Below are 18,028 nucleotides of genomic sequence, written 5' to 3'. Positions count from 1 at the left end.
GACTGTAAAAATCTTCACTGGGAAACATTCTGCAGCACCTTTTTGGAAAATGGCTATCTGATGTTGGTATTCATTCATGTAATTTCTTTGAGGCAAGCAAAAGGCTCACTTGCATAAAATCTGAGTGGCCTCCACTCAGGCTGCACACCATCACCCTGCAATACTGTTGCACATGAAGCTTCAACTTCATGTGTGTCAGCTGCATATAGAATTTCAATTTTCATGTTTAAATTTAGTTAAGCTTGTAGTTGTCAGTCTAATGGGGGAAAGCCTGGCCACACATTTCCCATGTATTTTAATTACTTAAGAATAAGTTTTTCTTCGACAGTAGGAGAAACACAGAACCATTTCAGGTGGAAAAGACCTCCAAGATCATCAAGTCCAACCTCTGACTGATCACCACCTTGTCAATTAGACCATGGCACTACGTGCCACACCCAGTTATTTCTTGGACACCTCCAGGGATGGTGACTCCACCACCTCCGTGGGCAGCCCATTCCAACGTTTAGTAACCCTTTCATGAAGAAATTCCTTATATGTCCAACCTGAACCTCCCCTGGTGTTGCTTGAGCCTATGTCCTCTCATCCAGTCACTTGCTACCTGGAAGGAGAGGCCAATCCCCACCTGGCTACAACCCCCCTTCAGGTAGTTGTAGAGAGTGATAAGGTCTCCCTTGAGCCTTCTTTTCTCCAGGCTAAAGAACCAGAGTCTCCCTCAGTCTCTCCTCAAAGGACTTACTCTCTAGTTAGCACATACTCAGGAATTTTTTAGGACCTAAGTTCATAGCCCATGTCCCCAGGCCCACGAGAGGCTGTTACTCCTCTCAGTACAGGACATGCACCTTTTGCTTATTGGTAAATGGTGTGCAAATAAATGCAAGACAAAAGCTGATGTGTTGAGAAAAAAATAGCTCACAATGATCAAATCCACTGCTATTGTAACACTACAACAAAAAGGTGCTTAGGACAGCTCTCTTCTGCTTTCTACAGAAGAAGGCAGAGGCAGGCAGATATTGGGGCATCAGCTCCTTTTCCAACCGAAATGCCAGCACAGGCCAGGTAGCCAGCAGCTCCTGTAGCTTACTTTAGATGACAATCAGCTGCAAGTCTGCTGAGGATGATGAGGAGAAGAATTTATTTAATTATGCTGACCCAACCAGTCCCCACCACCAAGTTTGGCACATGTATTCTGCATCTTGAAATCAAACTCTGCCCATTTTCATAGCTCCTGAATGCACTGCTGAGAAAAAACAGCTTCCAAGGAGCTGCTCTTGATGGGATAGGCGTAGCCTAAAACTTTCCCCCTTCCATTTTCAGCACAACTGCCTACCTCTCTGACACAGCTACGCTGAGGCAGCTGGGAAGAAAAGGCAAGCCCTGGCCAAGCTACATCTGGGGACCAGCAGACTGCCCTGTACTTCCATGCAATCCCTCAAAATCAGAGGTGTCTTAGAGCCTGTCCCATTCTCCTTGCTTCTCTCAGCTATCTCCAAAGACCTATGAATTTTTATAAATCCCAAAGTGTCAACAACAGGCAAGCATTTAAAGCTGCCCTCAACTTGACTTGCTCTTTTCTTTTCACTAACCATCTCAAAGCTGTGTACCTGTTTCTTTAAGCAAACAAACCAACAAATTTCTCTGATTTTACTTGACATTTTTTCTAATCCTCTCTCTTTACTTAGGAGCTGCCTCCTTCTCTTCCCTTCCACTCAAACAAGCCGCTGGTGAGAGATATTCGTCCTTTGCAGCTTCTACCAAGTGTGCAATAGCTTTCATGTATCTCTACCTCACTGACCCTTCATCTCTTTTCAAATCACAGATAAGAAACAACATTTCCTTATCTTGCTAAGAACTGGGAATACTTTCCATTTCTATTACAATATTTGCCACCCCTATTAAGCACTCTAAGAGTCTGCATGAAAAAAAACCCTCATAAATATGGTAGTTTTCTGCCAGATTGCAAGAAACAAATAGGGCCAGTTTTTCAGGGGATAGTATTCCAAACTGTACTGTAAGCAAGCAGCTGTGTCGAAAGATTAAATACGATGGGATGTGCAGAGAAAACCAGTTATGTCAAGCCCATTTGTCTCCCTCCAAAAAACCCAACCCAACCAACCAAACATAATGTGGGTTCTCCTATTCACCTTACCAAAATGCCACTTCGGTTAGAAAGATAAAATCAGAACACAGCAAATTAGGTTTTACGTCTGGGTAATTTTTCCAAAGAAGTCCAGCACCTTCGTTTAAGCTCAACTTAAAGGATTGCACACCATTTCTGAGAGCTGCTGGGCAGCTGCTGTTCTCCCTCTCTCAGAGGTGGCTGCTCCTCAGTTCTAGCTGGCATAAAGCAGGGCAGGATGCACAACCCTTATTCCCATAAAGCCATTTTAATTTACATGATTAGTCCCACTGACATCAGCAGGAAAACACCTACTGTAAAAAAAGTAGCGCAGGAGAACATTTATCTTTTTGCAATAAAACCTCACAACAAACATATCCAGTCTAAGCACACTAAATTTACTTTCCAAGGAGTCCAAACAATAACTGCCAACACATCCACACAGATTATATGTTCTTATTTTATGGAAAAAATGGAGTAATGTTTTGTGCTTTTGGTAATATGGCTACTGTCTGATTTATTTTTTTTTTTAAATGCAAGAAATAGGTTTAGTGAGAAAATTTTGCAGGAAAAGTTTTTCCTACTAAAAAAAAAAAAAAAAAAGAAAATGCAGCAAACAAAATATATTACCAAGAAAATATCTGTTTTGATAAAATTTCCATGACAGCTCAGACATGCAGGAGAGAAGTCCCAGCGGCTAAAGAGGCTGAATCTCCAAATCATAGAATCATTTGGGTTGGAAAAGGCCTCTAAGATCATCAGGTCCAACCATTAACCCAGCACTACCAAGCCCACCACTAAACCAGGTCCCCAAGTGTCACATCTACGTGTCTTTTAAACATTTCCAGGGATGGTGACTCCACCACTTCCCTGGGCAGCCCATTGCAATGCCTGACCACCCTTTCAGATAGAACAGAAACTTAACCTGTTTCAAGTACTCTACCAGTACTGCTCTAGGTCCTGGAGTCTTCTGGATTCTTAGGAAATTAATAATTTCCTTGAAAGAGACAGTTTTCATTCCAAGACATGAAAGTATTTCATGAAACAATTTTTTTTTCATTTTTGGCCAGCTTTAATGGTAATTATGAGGATTGCCAATTACTGTTATGAATCAAGAAACACAGTAGTAACTTCCTTGTAAAAGAATCTATAATACTTCCACAAAGTTATCAGGAATCTTACCTAATTCTTCATTACCATGATGAGAAATTACACCAAGCAGTAAGATCAAGAGTCTATCCATGTTAAGTAAAAAGGAAGACCCTGGAAAGAGGTTCAGGAGATTGAAAGAACTGGATCTGATGAAGCTTTATTTCACCTTTGTCTTTTTTTTTTTTCATTTTCTTGTGAAATCTGTCTCCTTTGCTTTGATGCCTTTGATTGAAGGGTATTGTGTAAGTGACTCCCATTTGCACAGCTCAGAAACATGAACACCAACAAAAGCCAAAACATACAATTTGGTGTATTTGCTTGCTGACTAAACACTTTTTCTTATATCTTTCTTTGCTTGGAGGGTAAATTGTTAGTTTCAAAGCTGAATGACTGCTTCAGTAAGTTGGGAAGCAGACTATTGGTACAGTGTGATAATTAAGGGATCTTAGTTCTTAAACAATGCTGATAAAACAGAAATCCCTCTCCCTTTTTTCTGGATTACCTTTAGAACTGAAATCAGAGCACGCTAAATGAATAATAATTTGCACCTTCTGTGAATGATAGAAGATTGAATCAAATTTTAACTCAACTCTATTTGTAAATCCCTCAGGATGACATAATTACTATTCAACACATACCTTAATTAGCTGTACACATCTACTTCATAGTATTTAACAGGTTTAAAAAGCTTTTATTGTCTGTTGAATGGATGTTCCATTCTTATCAAAATGAAAATAATTCTGAATTTCCTAAACTGGAAGAAATTTGCTCACAGAAGTCAAGAAATGACCTGGAAATTACTGTTCCTATAGTCAAATAGTTCTCTTTTTTTTGGCATTTTTAATTTTGTTTCAAATTCACTAATGGTATAAAGAATTGATAATGCACTGATGTGAATTATTGTTGCTGCTTTTGATGAAAAAAGGTCGTAGTTGCATGGTGTGGTGAAAAGAAAAATCTACTAAAATTTTTGCACAGAATTTGAAATAAATACAAGCCAATATGGGACATCATTTCTTTTCCTGGTTTGGATTACAGTATGGCCTCACCTCTAGAAAGAACTATTGCTGTCACTGCTCCATCACAGATCAGAAACAGGCTGAAATTCAGTAGATGAAACTGAAGATTCAGCATCTCTGAGACCTTGATCCTCATATTGTGTTAAAAGCAGGTACTTGCTCACACACAGAGGCTGTTTCTCAAACCAGTGGGACCTGCAGAGCGACACGGCTCAGTCACAGGCTGCAGGCTGCCATGAGCCGAGGCTCGCCCTGAATCACAGGCACACTGTTCCCTAAAATCAGAGAATCACAGAAGCTTTTAGGTTGGAAAAGACCTCTGAGGTCATTGAGTCCCTTAACCCAGCACTGCCAGGTCCACCACTAAAGCACATCCCTAAGTGCCACATCCACACTTCCTTTAAATACCTCCAGGGATACTGACAATAAGAGCAAACGAGGATGACAATGATTATGTGCAGACACACATGCACGTGGTATGTTTTCATTATTTTGTCAAACTGCCCCAAGTGAGATTAAAATGTTTACTTAAGTACTTACTTTATACTCTGTGTCATTTGCTTTCTGTTCTCCTTAAAATATAATGCAAAAGACAGATGACTCCTCAGCACAACTCACTGTTCCCGGGGACAAATCTAAATGAAGTTAATCAACACACAGGGAAATGATGGAGGTTGAGCCTGGGGGGAGGAGAAAGCAGGACTAGAAGTGCTTTGCTCTCTCAATCACCTTGGTTTCACTGGGATCAGAGAGAAGCCTAGACCTCTGCAGTTGTGGTAAAGGAGCACTACCAGGACCTGAGAGTCTGGGGAAAGGGAAAGACCAAGGATAAGGCACACTGATCTGGCATGGGAGAAATGAAACAACTTGAGGAGACAGTCTGAAGAATATTTTAGGTACTACTCCTCCCAAACACCCAAACATCATCAGACCAAGACTTAAAAGCCTTAACATTTGCCATAAATAGTGATGCTCAGAAACAAAAAAAACCCTAAACCATACATAAATGCCTTCCAATGCATTTGAGATCCTTTTGTTTTACCTTTCTCTTACTTCTTTATGGTGCCTCAATGCCATATTTTCAAGTTTTTCACTGCAATTCACTGTAGTAAAATTTTAATTTTTTCCACAAGTGGAGGTAGAGATTCTCACACATTTATGTTATCTCAGAACAGGGCTTTGCAAGACACATTACATATTGTAAGCTTCGTGATAAAATTGCAGGCATTGTGTTGGGAAACTAATCTGTTTTGCCACTGAAACAGAATCAGGCAAAACAAAATAAAAATAAACTTATTCAGTCAGGAATGCTTCTTGTTCCATAGTTACGTTTCTTCCAGTGTGTATGATGAAACTGTAAATGCTCAATCATTAAAAATTAAAAAGATAAGGATCACTCAAATATATCAATCTGATCCCATATCTTTCTCAAAGGTAAAAAAGGAGAGGGGTGGTGGGATATATGCCAAAATACACCTTTATACTTTACCAGCACCTTTCTTTGCACATAGGTTTCCACCTTGCCTTGCTCTGGGTCTCAGCTGAGACCCAACAAGAGAAGGTCTCAAACCTTTCTGGAAACTTCACAGGTTTAGAGTCACCACCTGCAAATCAATAAGTACTGGAAGCTTACTGGAAGTCAGAGCAAGCTGGGAGCAACAGGCTCCTCTGCTCCTGCCCTGCAAACAAAGCAGGCTGCAATCTCCCCCACCAGCATCCGTCCCCGAGCAGCCCGCTGTCTCCTCCCGGACAGCACACCACAGGAACCTCATTTTGAGGTGACAAAAAGATGGACCTCATGTTGCTGCAACTGCATATCTATCTCCAAGTCATTACCCTGGAAAAGAGAAAAGCTATTTGTACTCTCCCCAGTAAACTTGCTCCTCTCGATTTTCCCCAACATTACAATGAAACTTTCCCGCCTGTCGTGTCGGTCACTTGTTTTGTGCCGGAAAAATTGCAAAATCACAGGGAGAAAAATGCTGCCATATGCAATTACTGTGCAGCATTAGCATAGTGCGGGACACTCTCTAATTACATACTGTACTGTTGACATGCACATAAAAAAAAAATGATATTGATTACTTATATATCATTTCTTGCTAGAAAGAGAAGTAGTTTGAGCTCAACCAGCTACCCAGGAAAAAGCTACAGGAGGCCGAAGAAGGATTTACAATTCTTTTTCCGCTTAAATGACATCATCTGTGAGGAAACGTGCATTTTGATGGAGCGCATTATAGAAGAACATTGTGAGGGTAAAAAAAGCTTGATAGAAGATCCAGGCAGCAAAAACATGCGATTTTGAGTATCATAAAAAGGGCAGTAGTACAAGCTCGTGTGGGTCACCCAATACATTCTGTTCCTAACTGAATCCTACTGTCTTACAATACTCATACTATGTTATTTATTATTTGCATTATATATTATTTGCATTATATATTATTTGCATGATATATTATTCACATTTCAGTATCCCCAGCAAGGCCTCAAGGAAACCCCACAGGAGTATTTTCATGTTTGGTTGATTAGTTTTGCATCTGCATAAAAATATTTGCCTTGTGCCTGAAAACTTGACTTCAACGCAGAAACACAGAAAAAGCAGGAAATAAATCTGATCTTTCTGCTTTCCAACTCCAAGTTAATAAAATGTTTAAATTAACCTAAAGATGAAGTTCATAATATGAACAATGTCTTAAAATTACATTCAGTGTGCCAAATTTCTGAAAGCACTTCCAAGTTCTGCTGAAGCCCCAAGTAACTGTAAACCTGTTGAGTGGCGAGCACAGGCATCTGAGCCATCAATAGCCATTTCAAATTTTACTACTAAATCTGTGGAATACATGACAATGAAAATCAGCTGATACCTGGTTTTCATGGCTAAGGTTTCACCACAAAGGCAGTAACACACATGAAACTCATTGTGGGTACACTCACACATGAAACCATTCAGTGGGTAGCACTCAAAAAAATAAACGCACGTATATGCATCACCAGAGAAAAAGAAAACTTCACAGAAACATCAAGTTTGCAGTATTGGTTTTTTTCTACACACTAAATATTTTAAGTGGAGATATTGTCTCTACATAATGCATGTTGGCACAACCACAGCTCATTCTTGTGTAAATAATTTGGTATAGCATTATACAAATTGCAAATATGGCACTTCATTTTATTAAGAAAACAACTGATGCAACAGCAGCTACAGCAAAATTGGAATGGTAAATAGGTTGTATTTTTATTAAACTTTTCCTTGGGCCTTTCTGGCAGTTAATTTATTAAACTTCTGACAGTTATGGAAGCCATACACTCAGTGACTCTGCTTCAACAGGTTGAAAGAGATTCTACAATCCTACAGTAGACAGGGTAGATACAACTAAGTCATCTAAGTGATTTGGCTTTATTATTTCCTTTGAGGGAATCTGAAATATGAATTTAGGACTCTGAATAACATGGACCCGGAATAACAAGATCAGTGGATGGAGAGTCAAACATAGAAGAAAGAACAGAACAGATCAGTTCTTTGGTAAGAAGCTTTTTGCTTTGTGAGCTTGAGCTGACAGGCATTACTTTATTCTCATAAAAATTAAAAAAGCTCCAAGTGGGAGTTGCCATGCAGGGGAGGGAAAAAATGAATGGCATATTTGGGATCTGGCAAGTAGAATGGATCTGGAAAAAAATTTGGTCCTAAGTCCCAAAGTATAGCAGATCTGTGCCCTGATTAGCTTACATTCATCCAAACCTCCTTCTGTGCCCTGTGCTTAGATTAGGTTGTGCACACAACCTATTTTCTATTTATGCAACATCTGCTCCGCTTTGAGATTGCGAGCAAGAACATTTCCAGGCTCCAAAGCAGGATGAGATTACAGACTGGCAAACTGAGCTGGATAAAACAAGGCCAGAGCCACAAAGATTTAGGTTCTACTCAGATTATTTAAGATTCAAAAAATGTCTCTATTTTGCATTAACATAAATGATTTCCCATATTTATACCTCCTTCCAGTTTTAAGAAGGAAGAGAAACGGAGTGCTTAATTAGTAAAAGTTCATCTAGTGCTGTTCTCTCACATGACCAGAGTGACAAATCTTGTGGATATCATGTGTAGTGCCATAATTAAACCTTCAGCCCTGATTATTCAGAGCTTGGAGAGTCATCTAAGCCCTGTCGACCAGACACAGTGATGTTCTCCTACCACTGGAATGAAGAGGGGAGTACAGGGAGAAAGGGGACGTCCAAGCACAGACAATGCCAGTATGAAAAATGTGCACCTTGTGGGAATGTTGCAGGGACTGAGAGGGGAGAAAAGCTGCAGTGCTGCTGAAACAGGGGGAGATGGCGGGGATGACCCTCACAGGATCCCCCTGGAGATGGTCAGTTCAAAATAAGAAAAAGGAGGATGCTTTTTTCCTAAGGAGAAGCCAGCGATATGTCTGGTAACACCTGCAGTAAAATTAACACTGGTTGCTGTCAAAATCATATCCGTGGGTGGCAAGACCATGACTTGGTCTGCAGCAGCAACAGCCACTATGCATGGAAGATCTATTTAATTTGTTTTAATAGCAACAGGCAGAAGGTTAAACATCTGACCAAGATGACAACCTCAGGGCTGACTGACAGGACCACAGAACTGCTTCCTGCTGGACTTGGCTGGACTTGGCTTCACTGATTGCATCTCACGCTCACTGCAAAGTACAGGTGAACAGAGATGATGCTGCTATTGAACTGACAGTTCAACAGCCCCACTGATACTCTGTGAGGCCATAAGCTCACAAAAAACCCCCAGTTTAAATTCACAAGCTGGCCAGAAAGATAGTGGCTTACCAGTTCGATTATCCAAACAGTTTCAGTCGGGTTCAGTGGAATAATAGTTCACTGATAGCCTTTAAATAAATAAATAAATCCCTCTTTACTTGGCCATGATTGAGGGTTTCTTCCTTCCTTGGAGGAGGCTGCAAGACAAGGAATGCCATTCATCTAAGTAGGGACTGGCTGCATCAAAAAGCAGCCAGGATTTCTCCCTCTCCCCATTCTTCCCCTCCCCAACACAATAGACCTGAAAACAAAAGACAGATTATTAGGTTTAAGTATGTAGCCCATTCTCCACATACCCCTTCCTCCCTCCTCCCACCCCTTCTTCGGCACATCTGGTAACCATGTGTGGCAAGTGCTAATGAAGACTTTCCTGAGCGAGCTACAATTAGTTCCGACTGCTGTTTGCCTCTCTCGGCTGTACGGAGGATAAAAACCAAACCAAAATAAAATCTTCCCTTCACTGTTCCTGAAACCTCCTCCTGCCCCTGGGATTCCCCTTCCTCATCATGCTGCTGAAATTAAAACAAAACAAAACAAAAAAATGTAAGCAAATACTTTGAGACGCTCTTCTGCCTGATTTTTTTTCCTCTTTTTTTAAATCAGCATTTTATTCATTTTGATTGAACACGACAGGCAGGCAACAGTGTTTCTATGATCCTGTCTACAATAGAGAATTGTTAAACAGATGTCCATTTTTTTTTTCCTCCTAGCCTGGCAGTATTATACACATAGCAGTTTTATCTGCTTGAGCAGATCAAATTTGTGTGTGTGTGTGTGTGTGTGCGAGCTTGTGTGGTGCCATTTGGAGTGATTAGAATAAGCCTCACAGAGGCAAGATGTATTGTGCACAATTAAGCCCATCTCTAGACCGCACATTTTTGTTTACTCTTGGTCTCTTCTCCTCTCCCCAATCAAGCTACTAATAGAGCTGTTTCAAGTTTCAACAAGGACTGCATTAACTGCTGGTCTCCACATGAAACAGAATGCCAAAACCCAGCCTCTCCCCAAGATCTAAGCACCAGCCTCCCTGTCCTCCTTTACATTTCTCTCTGAAACAGCCACGGCCCTCACCTTCAAAATTCCTAATGATTGCCCCTAGTAGACACTTGGTGCAATGTGAAATTTCCCAGTGTGAGACTTTACATATTCTTTGTCATTTCTCTCAGCTGTGTCACGCAACATGATTGCCACTGACCAACCCCTACTTGAAAGTATGTTCCCACTAAACAAACAATCCGGATAATTGCTGCAGAAGTGATGATATCTGCATACATCATATTTCAATTATACCTTATTCACTCAAAAAATGGCTATGACCCTCCTACGCCTTTTGAACAGTGCTGTATATTGAAATGCAAAAAACTAAGTTCTAAAAGCAGAACAAAAGCAAAACTGATGCTTAAAAAGGAGTTATTCTCTTAAAATACACACGTTTCTACTTGCCAGATGATTTCTCGGAGAAGATGATAGGCTGGAGTAATGCAGGGAGGGAGGAACAAAAGGGGTTTTAATCATGGCTCGGATTAAAGAGTTGTATAACAATTGCTCTCCTTCCAGGCACATATACTGTACATGCTCACTGTAAATGATCAGCATTTAAAGAAACAAAGTGCACCGTGACGCATTTAATGTAAGGACAGCTGCATATACATTAACACTTTATTAATCAAAAGACACTGGGTATCTTTCTCCCTCGTCATACCAGAAAATAGCACTTACACACACAGGACTGATAGCCAAAACCAGGCAGGAACATACCTTCTCCCCTATCCCAATTTAAAGTACATAAAACCCACTGTGGGGAAAAGAAAAGCAAAAAAGCACAAGACTCTTTCTAATTTGAGGGCCTCTTTTTGGATAAAAAATATTGCTTCATCTCTGCATAGTCTTGTTTTCCTCTGCACCAAGCAGGGAGTAGAGCAAAGCTGTTGCACTCCTAGCAATATTTTTTTATAAAACATAAATTTTACACTTTGAAAAAAGGCTAATTTTACTGGTAATGAATACCAGTAATAACTTAATGAGTCACCACAGTACACACTTTAAGGAGGAGCTGGTGCTAATGCGTGAATAATTATTGACACAATTAAGTGCCCAACACTGGGCCTGTTAAACTGCTTCTGGCACGTGAGGGCTCCTTAATGGCTCCATGGTATGGTACAATGACCCTAAAAGGTTTTAAAGTGCAGAGAGCTCCCCTTTGCTACTCCAAGGGATCCTCGGATCTCAAATCCATTCCCTGCCAGATAATGCTGAATTGTTGAGGATTTACGTCCCATGTGGGGTTTCGCCTGTTGCGGGACTGAATAATTAGCTATTTACTGATTCAGTAAACAGTAAGCTCACCCTTTGACCTGCCTTGGTATAGACTGTCTGGTCCCTAACCCTGCCAGGGGCTTCCTCCTGCCTAATGGTTGTTCTGTGAGCCAGGGCTGCTGCTGGAAACCTCGCCGCTCTCTTCCCACTCATGGCTCCAAAGTGCAGAACCCCAGCACCACGCCAGCCACTGAATCCTCAGTTCAGGTGGGATTAATCTCCAACTCACCTATGAAAGTTTGATTGAAATTGGAAAAAGTATTGACTGAAACATCTCCAAGCTGTTTTGGTAACCGCGCCACACGTGTGCTCCCATCCCAAGGTGCTCAAGCCCCCTTAGCCCCGTCGTGCACACACAGCTTCCCCCTTTCACAACAGATGCGAATGTACAGATGTCCCAATTAAACACAAACCAAATCTCTGGTCCTGTTGTGCATACCACACTTATCTCTGACAAGTCCAGCAGAATCACTGGAAATATATGCAGGTTTCCAGCAAAGCAACATTATTATCGAGAAAGCCATAAAAAAGTCACCTCTGGCAAATAACTCTTGACCATGTTTCACAAGAAGGGCGCTCGTGTCCTCTGAACAAACGGGGCTGTCTCTAAGTCAAAACGTCCTGCCAAGATGCCTCATCAGTTAGCTGGAGCAACACACGCACTCACACAAAAACTGACCTTTTATTCTGAGATCCTGAACTCCCTCTGACCTTCCCCAAGCTATTCCAGCATGCATGTAGGTCCGTAAGATAGACGGACAGACTGAGAGATGGACAAGCAGACAGATAGGGCATAATATTTTATTTTCAGATCTGCACATCCTGAGTACTGCATCTACAGATTTAACACCGACAGAGTCCCCAGTCCAGGGTTAATAAGGGTGTGTTTGAGTGTGTAACACTGCTGTCACACACTGGCTGCGAGGCAGCTATGCTGTCTGAGACATGAAAACAGAAAAGGGGGATTTTCTCTAGGATAACACAGCATTGCCCTCCTGGTGCTGCCAACGAAAGGGGCACCATTAACAGGAGAGGCGGCAGCAAGAACAATGACAAGGAAGTGGCCAATTAGGGGAGTTATAATCAAATTCTGCACACGGTTACCCTGTGAAAGACTGTGTGGAGAACAGTCGGATAGTCACTATAGTCTGCAAGTCTCCTGTGCTCCAGAGGCTGCTCCAACAGACAGTGGTGGGATGCTGTGCCACGAGGAAGAAGGACAGACAGACAGGCTGGACAGACAACGTCTGCAATGGGCAGTCAGGGAATCCTCCCTACTCCTGCCGCGGTTTTCCTGTCTGGCCTTAGCAAAACACTCAATCACTCTGTGTTTTCTCATCTGTGAAATGCAAGTAAAGATGCTGCCATGTTTGTAGGGTGTTGTAAGCACATAATAATTTTGAAAACGTGTGTACAGTAGTACACAGCAAAACCTGACTGACCTGAAAAATACATATCCTGAATTAGAAAGTACCAAACACAGTCTAATACTTCTCACACAGAAGAAGACTTGGAAGGGAGATACCACTTCAAAAACTAAATGGCTTCATTCATTTCCTTTTATCAGATAACTGTAGATATAAACCCCAGTCCTTGTTCCTGACAGATACCACAGGCCAACATCCAGCTTACTGGATGGCTCCAGCCATCCAGTGGCTCCAGCCACTAGGCTGGAGCACAGCCTAGTGATTGACCACGTGATGACACAGTTCCACTGATGCATCTCTACCAGACTTTGCACAACCCAAGGCCCTATCTGAAACACCAGAAGCAAGTGTAAATTGTGAAGAAGATTTGCATCATGTATAATGAACCTCTGAAACTGTACAGTAAAGAAATCAAGATTTACTGGGGGCCACAGAACGATAAGGAAGACTTTGCAACAGCTAAGCAGTTTGTGCACCCATCCTGAGAAAAGCATCCCCCTCACTGCTCCTTCAGGCAAGTTGGGAGACAGGTAATCAGCAAAGAGACTTCCTCCCTGTTCCTCTCCACTCCAGCATTTACAAGCCTGGGTGTTACGGACACCAAATTCCTTTCAAAGATTTTGCGTCCATTTAACTATTCTCATGAAGGCAGCGAGTCAGAAATAAACTTAAGCATGTTCAGGACATACTCACGAGATGGTCACAAAGCACATTCTCACCAGGAGTGGTCCTACACAGTATTGCTACTGCATATTGGCAATACAATGCACCTTCAAAATTGCTTCTCCTTGTCCCCCCCAAAAAAAGCAAAAAAAAAAAAAAAAAAAAAGCTGCATGATCTGTTCGAGGAAAAAAATCTTTGGAGTTTTTTTGTTAGCAGGGAGTGGTTCAAAGGCAAAAAGTCACTGAGTGGCAAAGCAGTAGCGGGCTTTGTCACTTGGAAATCAATGAGCTGCTAGTGAGAGTTTCACTCGTAGCTGTATCATGCCAGCTTAATGGTACCAGACTTCATAAATGGCTCTTGACCTCTTGCCCTAACTTGCAGCAGAAGACAGCTGTTCTAACAAGAGCAGTCCTGCAAAGCCAGCTTGGGAGAGTTTGTGTGGTTGCACGAGAGCAGGATTTCACCGCCGCCTCGCTGAGCTGCCGCGTGGCCAGCACTGCCCAGCCCCAGCCCCACGTAACTCCCGGGCTGCCCTTTCTTTTCTGTAACAAATCAAACGTGCAACAAAATATTGCCACATCCCCATGAGCATATTGACACAATAGGGACTTCAACCCCAATTTTTGCTTTGTGTTTTTTTCAAATGGCTTTATTTATCTTAAGATAAAGCGCACGTACTTTGCCGATACGCTCAGGGCCTGATACAGGGGAAGTGGAGACAGTGCATACACTGGGCACTGAGTTGCCCGAGGACGGGACCTGTCCCGAGGTGCTGACCTATGGCTCAGCTGCAACAGGAAACAGAGAACCCTGAGACACTTGCAGAATTAGTCCCCCTAAAAAAAGAAAGAAGCGATGAATTTTTTATGACTTGCAGTGCTAAACGTATGTTTTGAAGTCAGCTGGTGTGAAAGCTGCAGGGAAAAGGAATCAAACTTTCTGCTGTTGGTCATAGGTTTTTATAACACGGAGAAGAAAAAAACAGACATTGTGTTTGCATTCTATTTCTGGGCCTTTTAAGCTGTAACAGCATGAGTGGTATTTGCATCAGGAGTTACCATATATCATTGCAAGCAACATATGCATAGATGGAAAAAAGATGACGGCAGCAGCAGGTTCAGTGAAATCTCAGGATCTCTCTGTGATAGGGACCTGCTAAAGGTTTGGTTTTATTTAGCGTAGCTTAAAATGTCATTGGCATATGTGTTTCTCAATTAACACCAATTTAATACACTCCAGAAGTGTTCTATTCTGAGAGCAGGCTTCAGAGTTTACAAAGGATCTAACCTGACATTTCAGTACAGGATATCCAGCCCCATTTACAACCAGGAAAGCACATTATGAAGGCTAGATTTTTTTTTCTTTGACATTGTGTAACGTTGCCTCTAATGATAAATACAAAAGTCAGAAAATCCTAGTATGTAGTATGGAAATTATGAATCCCTCCAACCTCTGTGAGTCATTCATGTCCCCCAGATGAAATGGTGCCTTGCAGCAAATACAGAGATTCAGCAAGTGGATGGTTGATTTTCCTTCTCAGTTGCTTTAACCATGCCATACATGCTGCTAAACAATTTCTCAATTGATAAACTGCAAATTCACCAACAGAATACATTAAAACATATTTAAAAAAATTTAAAAAAAATCAAGCCCCAAACTCAATGGAGAAGCAGTCAATAATCCTGAAAACCCTGGGCTTTCTGTCAAAAATCTGAGGAGAGAAAGATTTACTGATGATGGCTTCCTAAATGATAAATACAGATGTCCAACGGGATCCCAGAAACCAACTACTGAAAAGCTGAAGGATTATTTATTAAACAAAAGTATGAACAAAGAATAGGCAAGTATCATTTTGTATGAACTTTACACAGAATTACAGTCTATTTAGATAGAGCACCCAGCATTATTAACTTTGATTTTGGAATATACGATTCAGTGGATGTAATGGGCCAAATTCAGCCTTGATGAAACCAGCAACTTCACAGAAACTGCACAAGACAGAAATTTGTCTCTTCAGATGCAGTGAAGGGTCTATTCTGAAATCAGTAACAATGGAGCATGCGTTCAAAAAATATTGAAAAAAAAAAAAGGTTAAAATCAAGCATTTCAAAGTTAGGAAATACTGGTATTCAACTTGCCTATTAATCCTGTCCTGCTGTGTGTCCATCGTCTGCACTGAAGAGGGAAAACTAGCCCAGGTTTTTGCAGTTCAAAAGTGTATCACAGGGCATTCACACAAGAGGGCAGAAGTGTGATTGGAGGGACAACCTGAATTTGGCCTTAATTGTCAATGTTTGGCTTTGTAATTTGCATGAACTTTCCTCCTTTTCTAAAGGGGGGGAAAAAAAAAAGATAAAGACTAAACATATTACATGCAACTGCTGAAACTTTCCAAATCACAGCTCCCAGCCAGGTTTAGTCTCTGTCCCTCTGGACAAAAATCTACTCTTTCAGACTCAGGGTACGAGCTCAAGTCTGCAGAAAATAAGGTACCATCAGGTCTGCAGCCAGGAGACCTCACCACTTCTTCCCATTTCCCAGCTACATTGCTGGAGAATCTCCAGCTGATGCCAGCCTAGGGAGGGAGAGCAAACATTACCATTTTTTGGTCCAACAGGATCTCTTAAAATTAATTGAGGTAATCTAAGTGCATTGGACTGCTACTGTCTCTTGCAATAAATAATTTGGAAGAATCTTTCTTTGTAACATCTTTCTCACCTACACACTGTCTAGAGCATGTGTGTTTGTATATACCCATAGATATAAACACATCCTTGAACACACACAGTTAGAAAGACTTCATCCTGAGCATGACTTGCCAGGAAATCTGGAAAATTCTGATATATGATGAGTTAAAATATTAACAGATGTGTGCATTCAAAGTGAGAATTTAATTCTGAATTTGATCAGGAATGCATGTTGAACTCTGGTACAGGGAACTCTGAAATTCAAACCCATTATCCAAGATGATCATCTTTAAAATGGAGGAAATCTTGTGCTTCAGATTCTTCAGTTCCTGGCTCCAGTGCAAGCCTAGAGTTTCTCATGTTGTTTCGGATCTTTGAAAACTGAACTCAAAAGGTAAAACTCACTCCTCAGGCACCCAAGTGGGTATTCACACTGCCTAACTTCAGACATCTAACCGTTCATAGAGTCAGGGGAGGTCCCTAGCATGGCTGCTCTGAAACCCCCCAGGATGAGCCTGCCTGTCTCTGTGGATCGTACAGATGCCTTTGGCTCCTAATTTAGGTACCTAACTTACATGGTGTGATAATTTCATCCTCAGTCCTTATTGTAACACACATGTTAGTCTGCCACAAGCAAACTCACTCCCAAATGAGTAGGGTCTGAGTTAAATTCAGGTTTCAATAAAAGTGAGCCTATGTGCAGATCTGGATGCCCTCGAGCTCTAAGAATCAAAGATCTTATTCTAGATGCAAATTTCCCTGACCTAACTATAGCTTCACATGGAAATTTGGATTATTCTTTTCCTAAAAGAAGCTATAAAGCCCTTGTCCAAAGGTTCCTTATTTGTTTTATTTCAATTATATGGTAATGTTCACATCCCCATATCCAAGCCTTCAGTTATCACTACTGAACCATTTTTATTCTATACTTCATAAGCAGCAGAGAATTTACAGAAGTACAAATATCTTGCCTGGCATTTGCATATCACTCCCCATTAAAGTCTTACCTCCCTTCCCTCTCCTCTCCCAGCTCACAAAAGAGAGTGGTGGGAAAAGAGCCAACAACTAAGTCCTGTTAAAACTGAAAAGAAAATCCTACCTTGCACAATGCAATTACAGTCATATAATCACAGAATCATTTAAGTTGGAAAAGACCTTTAAGATCGAGTCCAACCTTTGACTGATCACCACCTTGTCAACTAGACCATGGCCACATTCAGTCATTTCTTCACCATCTCCAGGGATGGTGACTCCACCACCTCCCTGGGCAGCCTGTTCCAATGCTTAATAACCCTTTCACGAAGAAATTTTTCTTAACGTCAGGAAAAACCATTTCCTCTTGTCCTATCCCCGTTGCCTGGGAGAAGAGGCTGACCCTCACCTGGCTACAACCACCTTTCAGGGAGTTTTAGGGAACGATAAAGTCTCCCTTGAGCCTCCTTTTCTCCAGGCTAAATAGCCCCAGTTCCCTCAGCTACTCCTTACATGGACTCCTCTCCAGACCCCTCCCCAGCTCCATTGCCCTTCTCTGGACATGCTGCAGCCCCTCAATGTCTTTCTTGAAGTGAGGGGCCCAGAACTGGACACAGCGCTCAAGCTGTGGCCCAGTACAAAGGGACAATCGCTGCCCTCATCCTATTACCACATGATTTTTTTGATACAGTTAACCAAACTGAGGCAGGCAAAGAGCATGTCCCAGTGCATGCTCATCCAGCATCTGTGCTGGATGTACAGCACCTGAAAGAGTTAAGAGAGTGAGGAGAGCTTTCAGAAATACCTAGAAACACGGATACCTGCAGGGCGTGCTCAGTTTGTTTTGAAGATGTGTTGTTCTA

Source organism: Pseudopipra pipra, chromosome 5 (assembly GCF_036250125.1).
Source record: "Pseudopipra pipra isolate bDixPip1 chromosome 5, bDixPip1.hap1, whole genome shotgun sequence".
Classification (NCBI taxonomy): domain Eukaryota; kingdom Metazoa; phylum Chordata; class Aves; order Passeriformes; family Pipridae; genus Pseudopipra; species Pseudopipra pipra.
The sequence above is the reverse complement of the archived record's forward strand: the minus strand, read 5'-3'. Positions refer to the sequence as shown.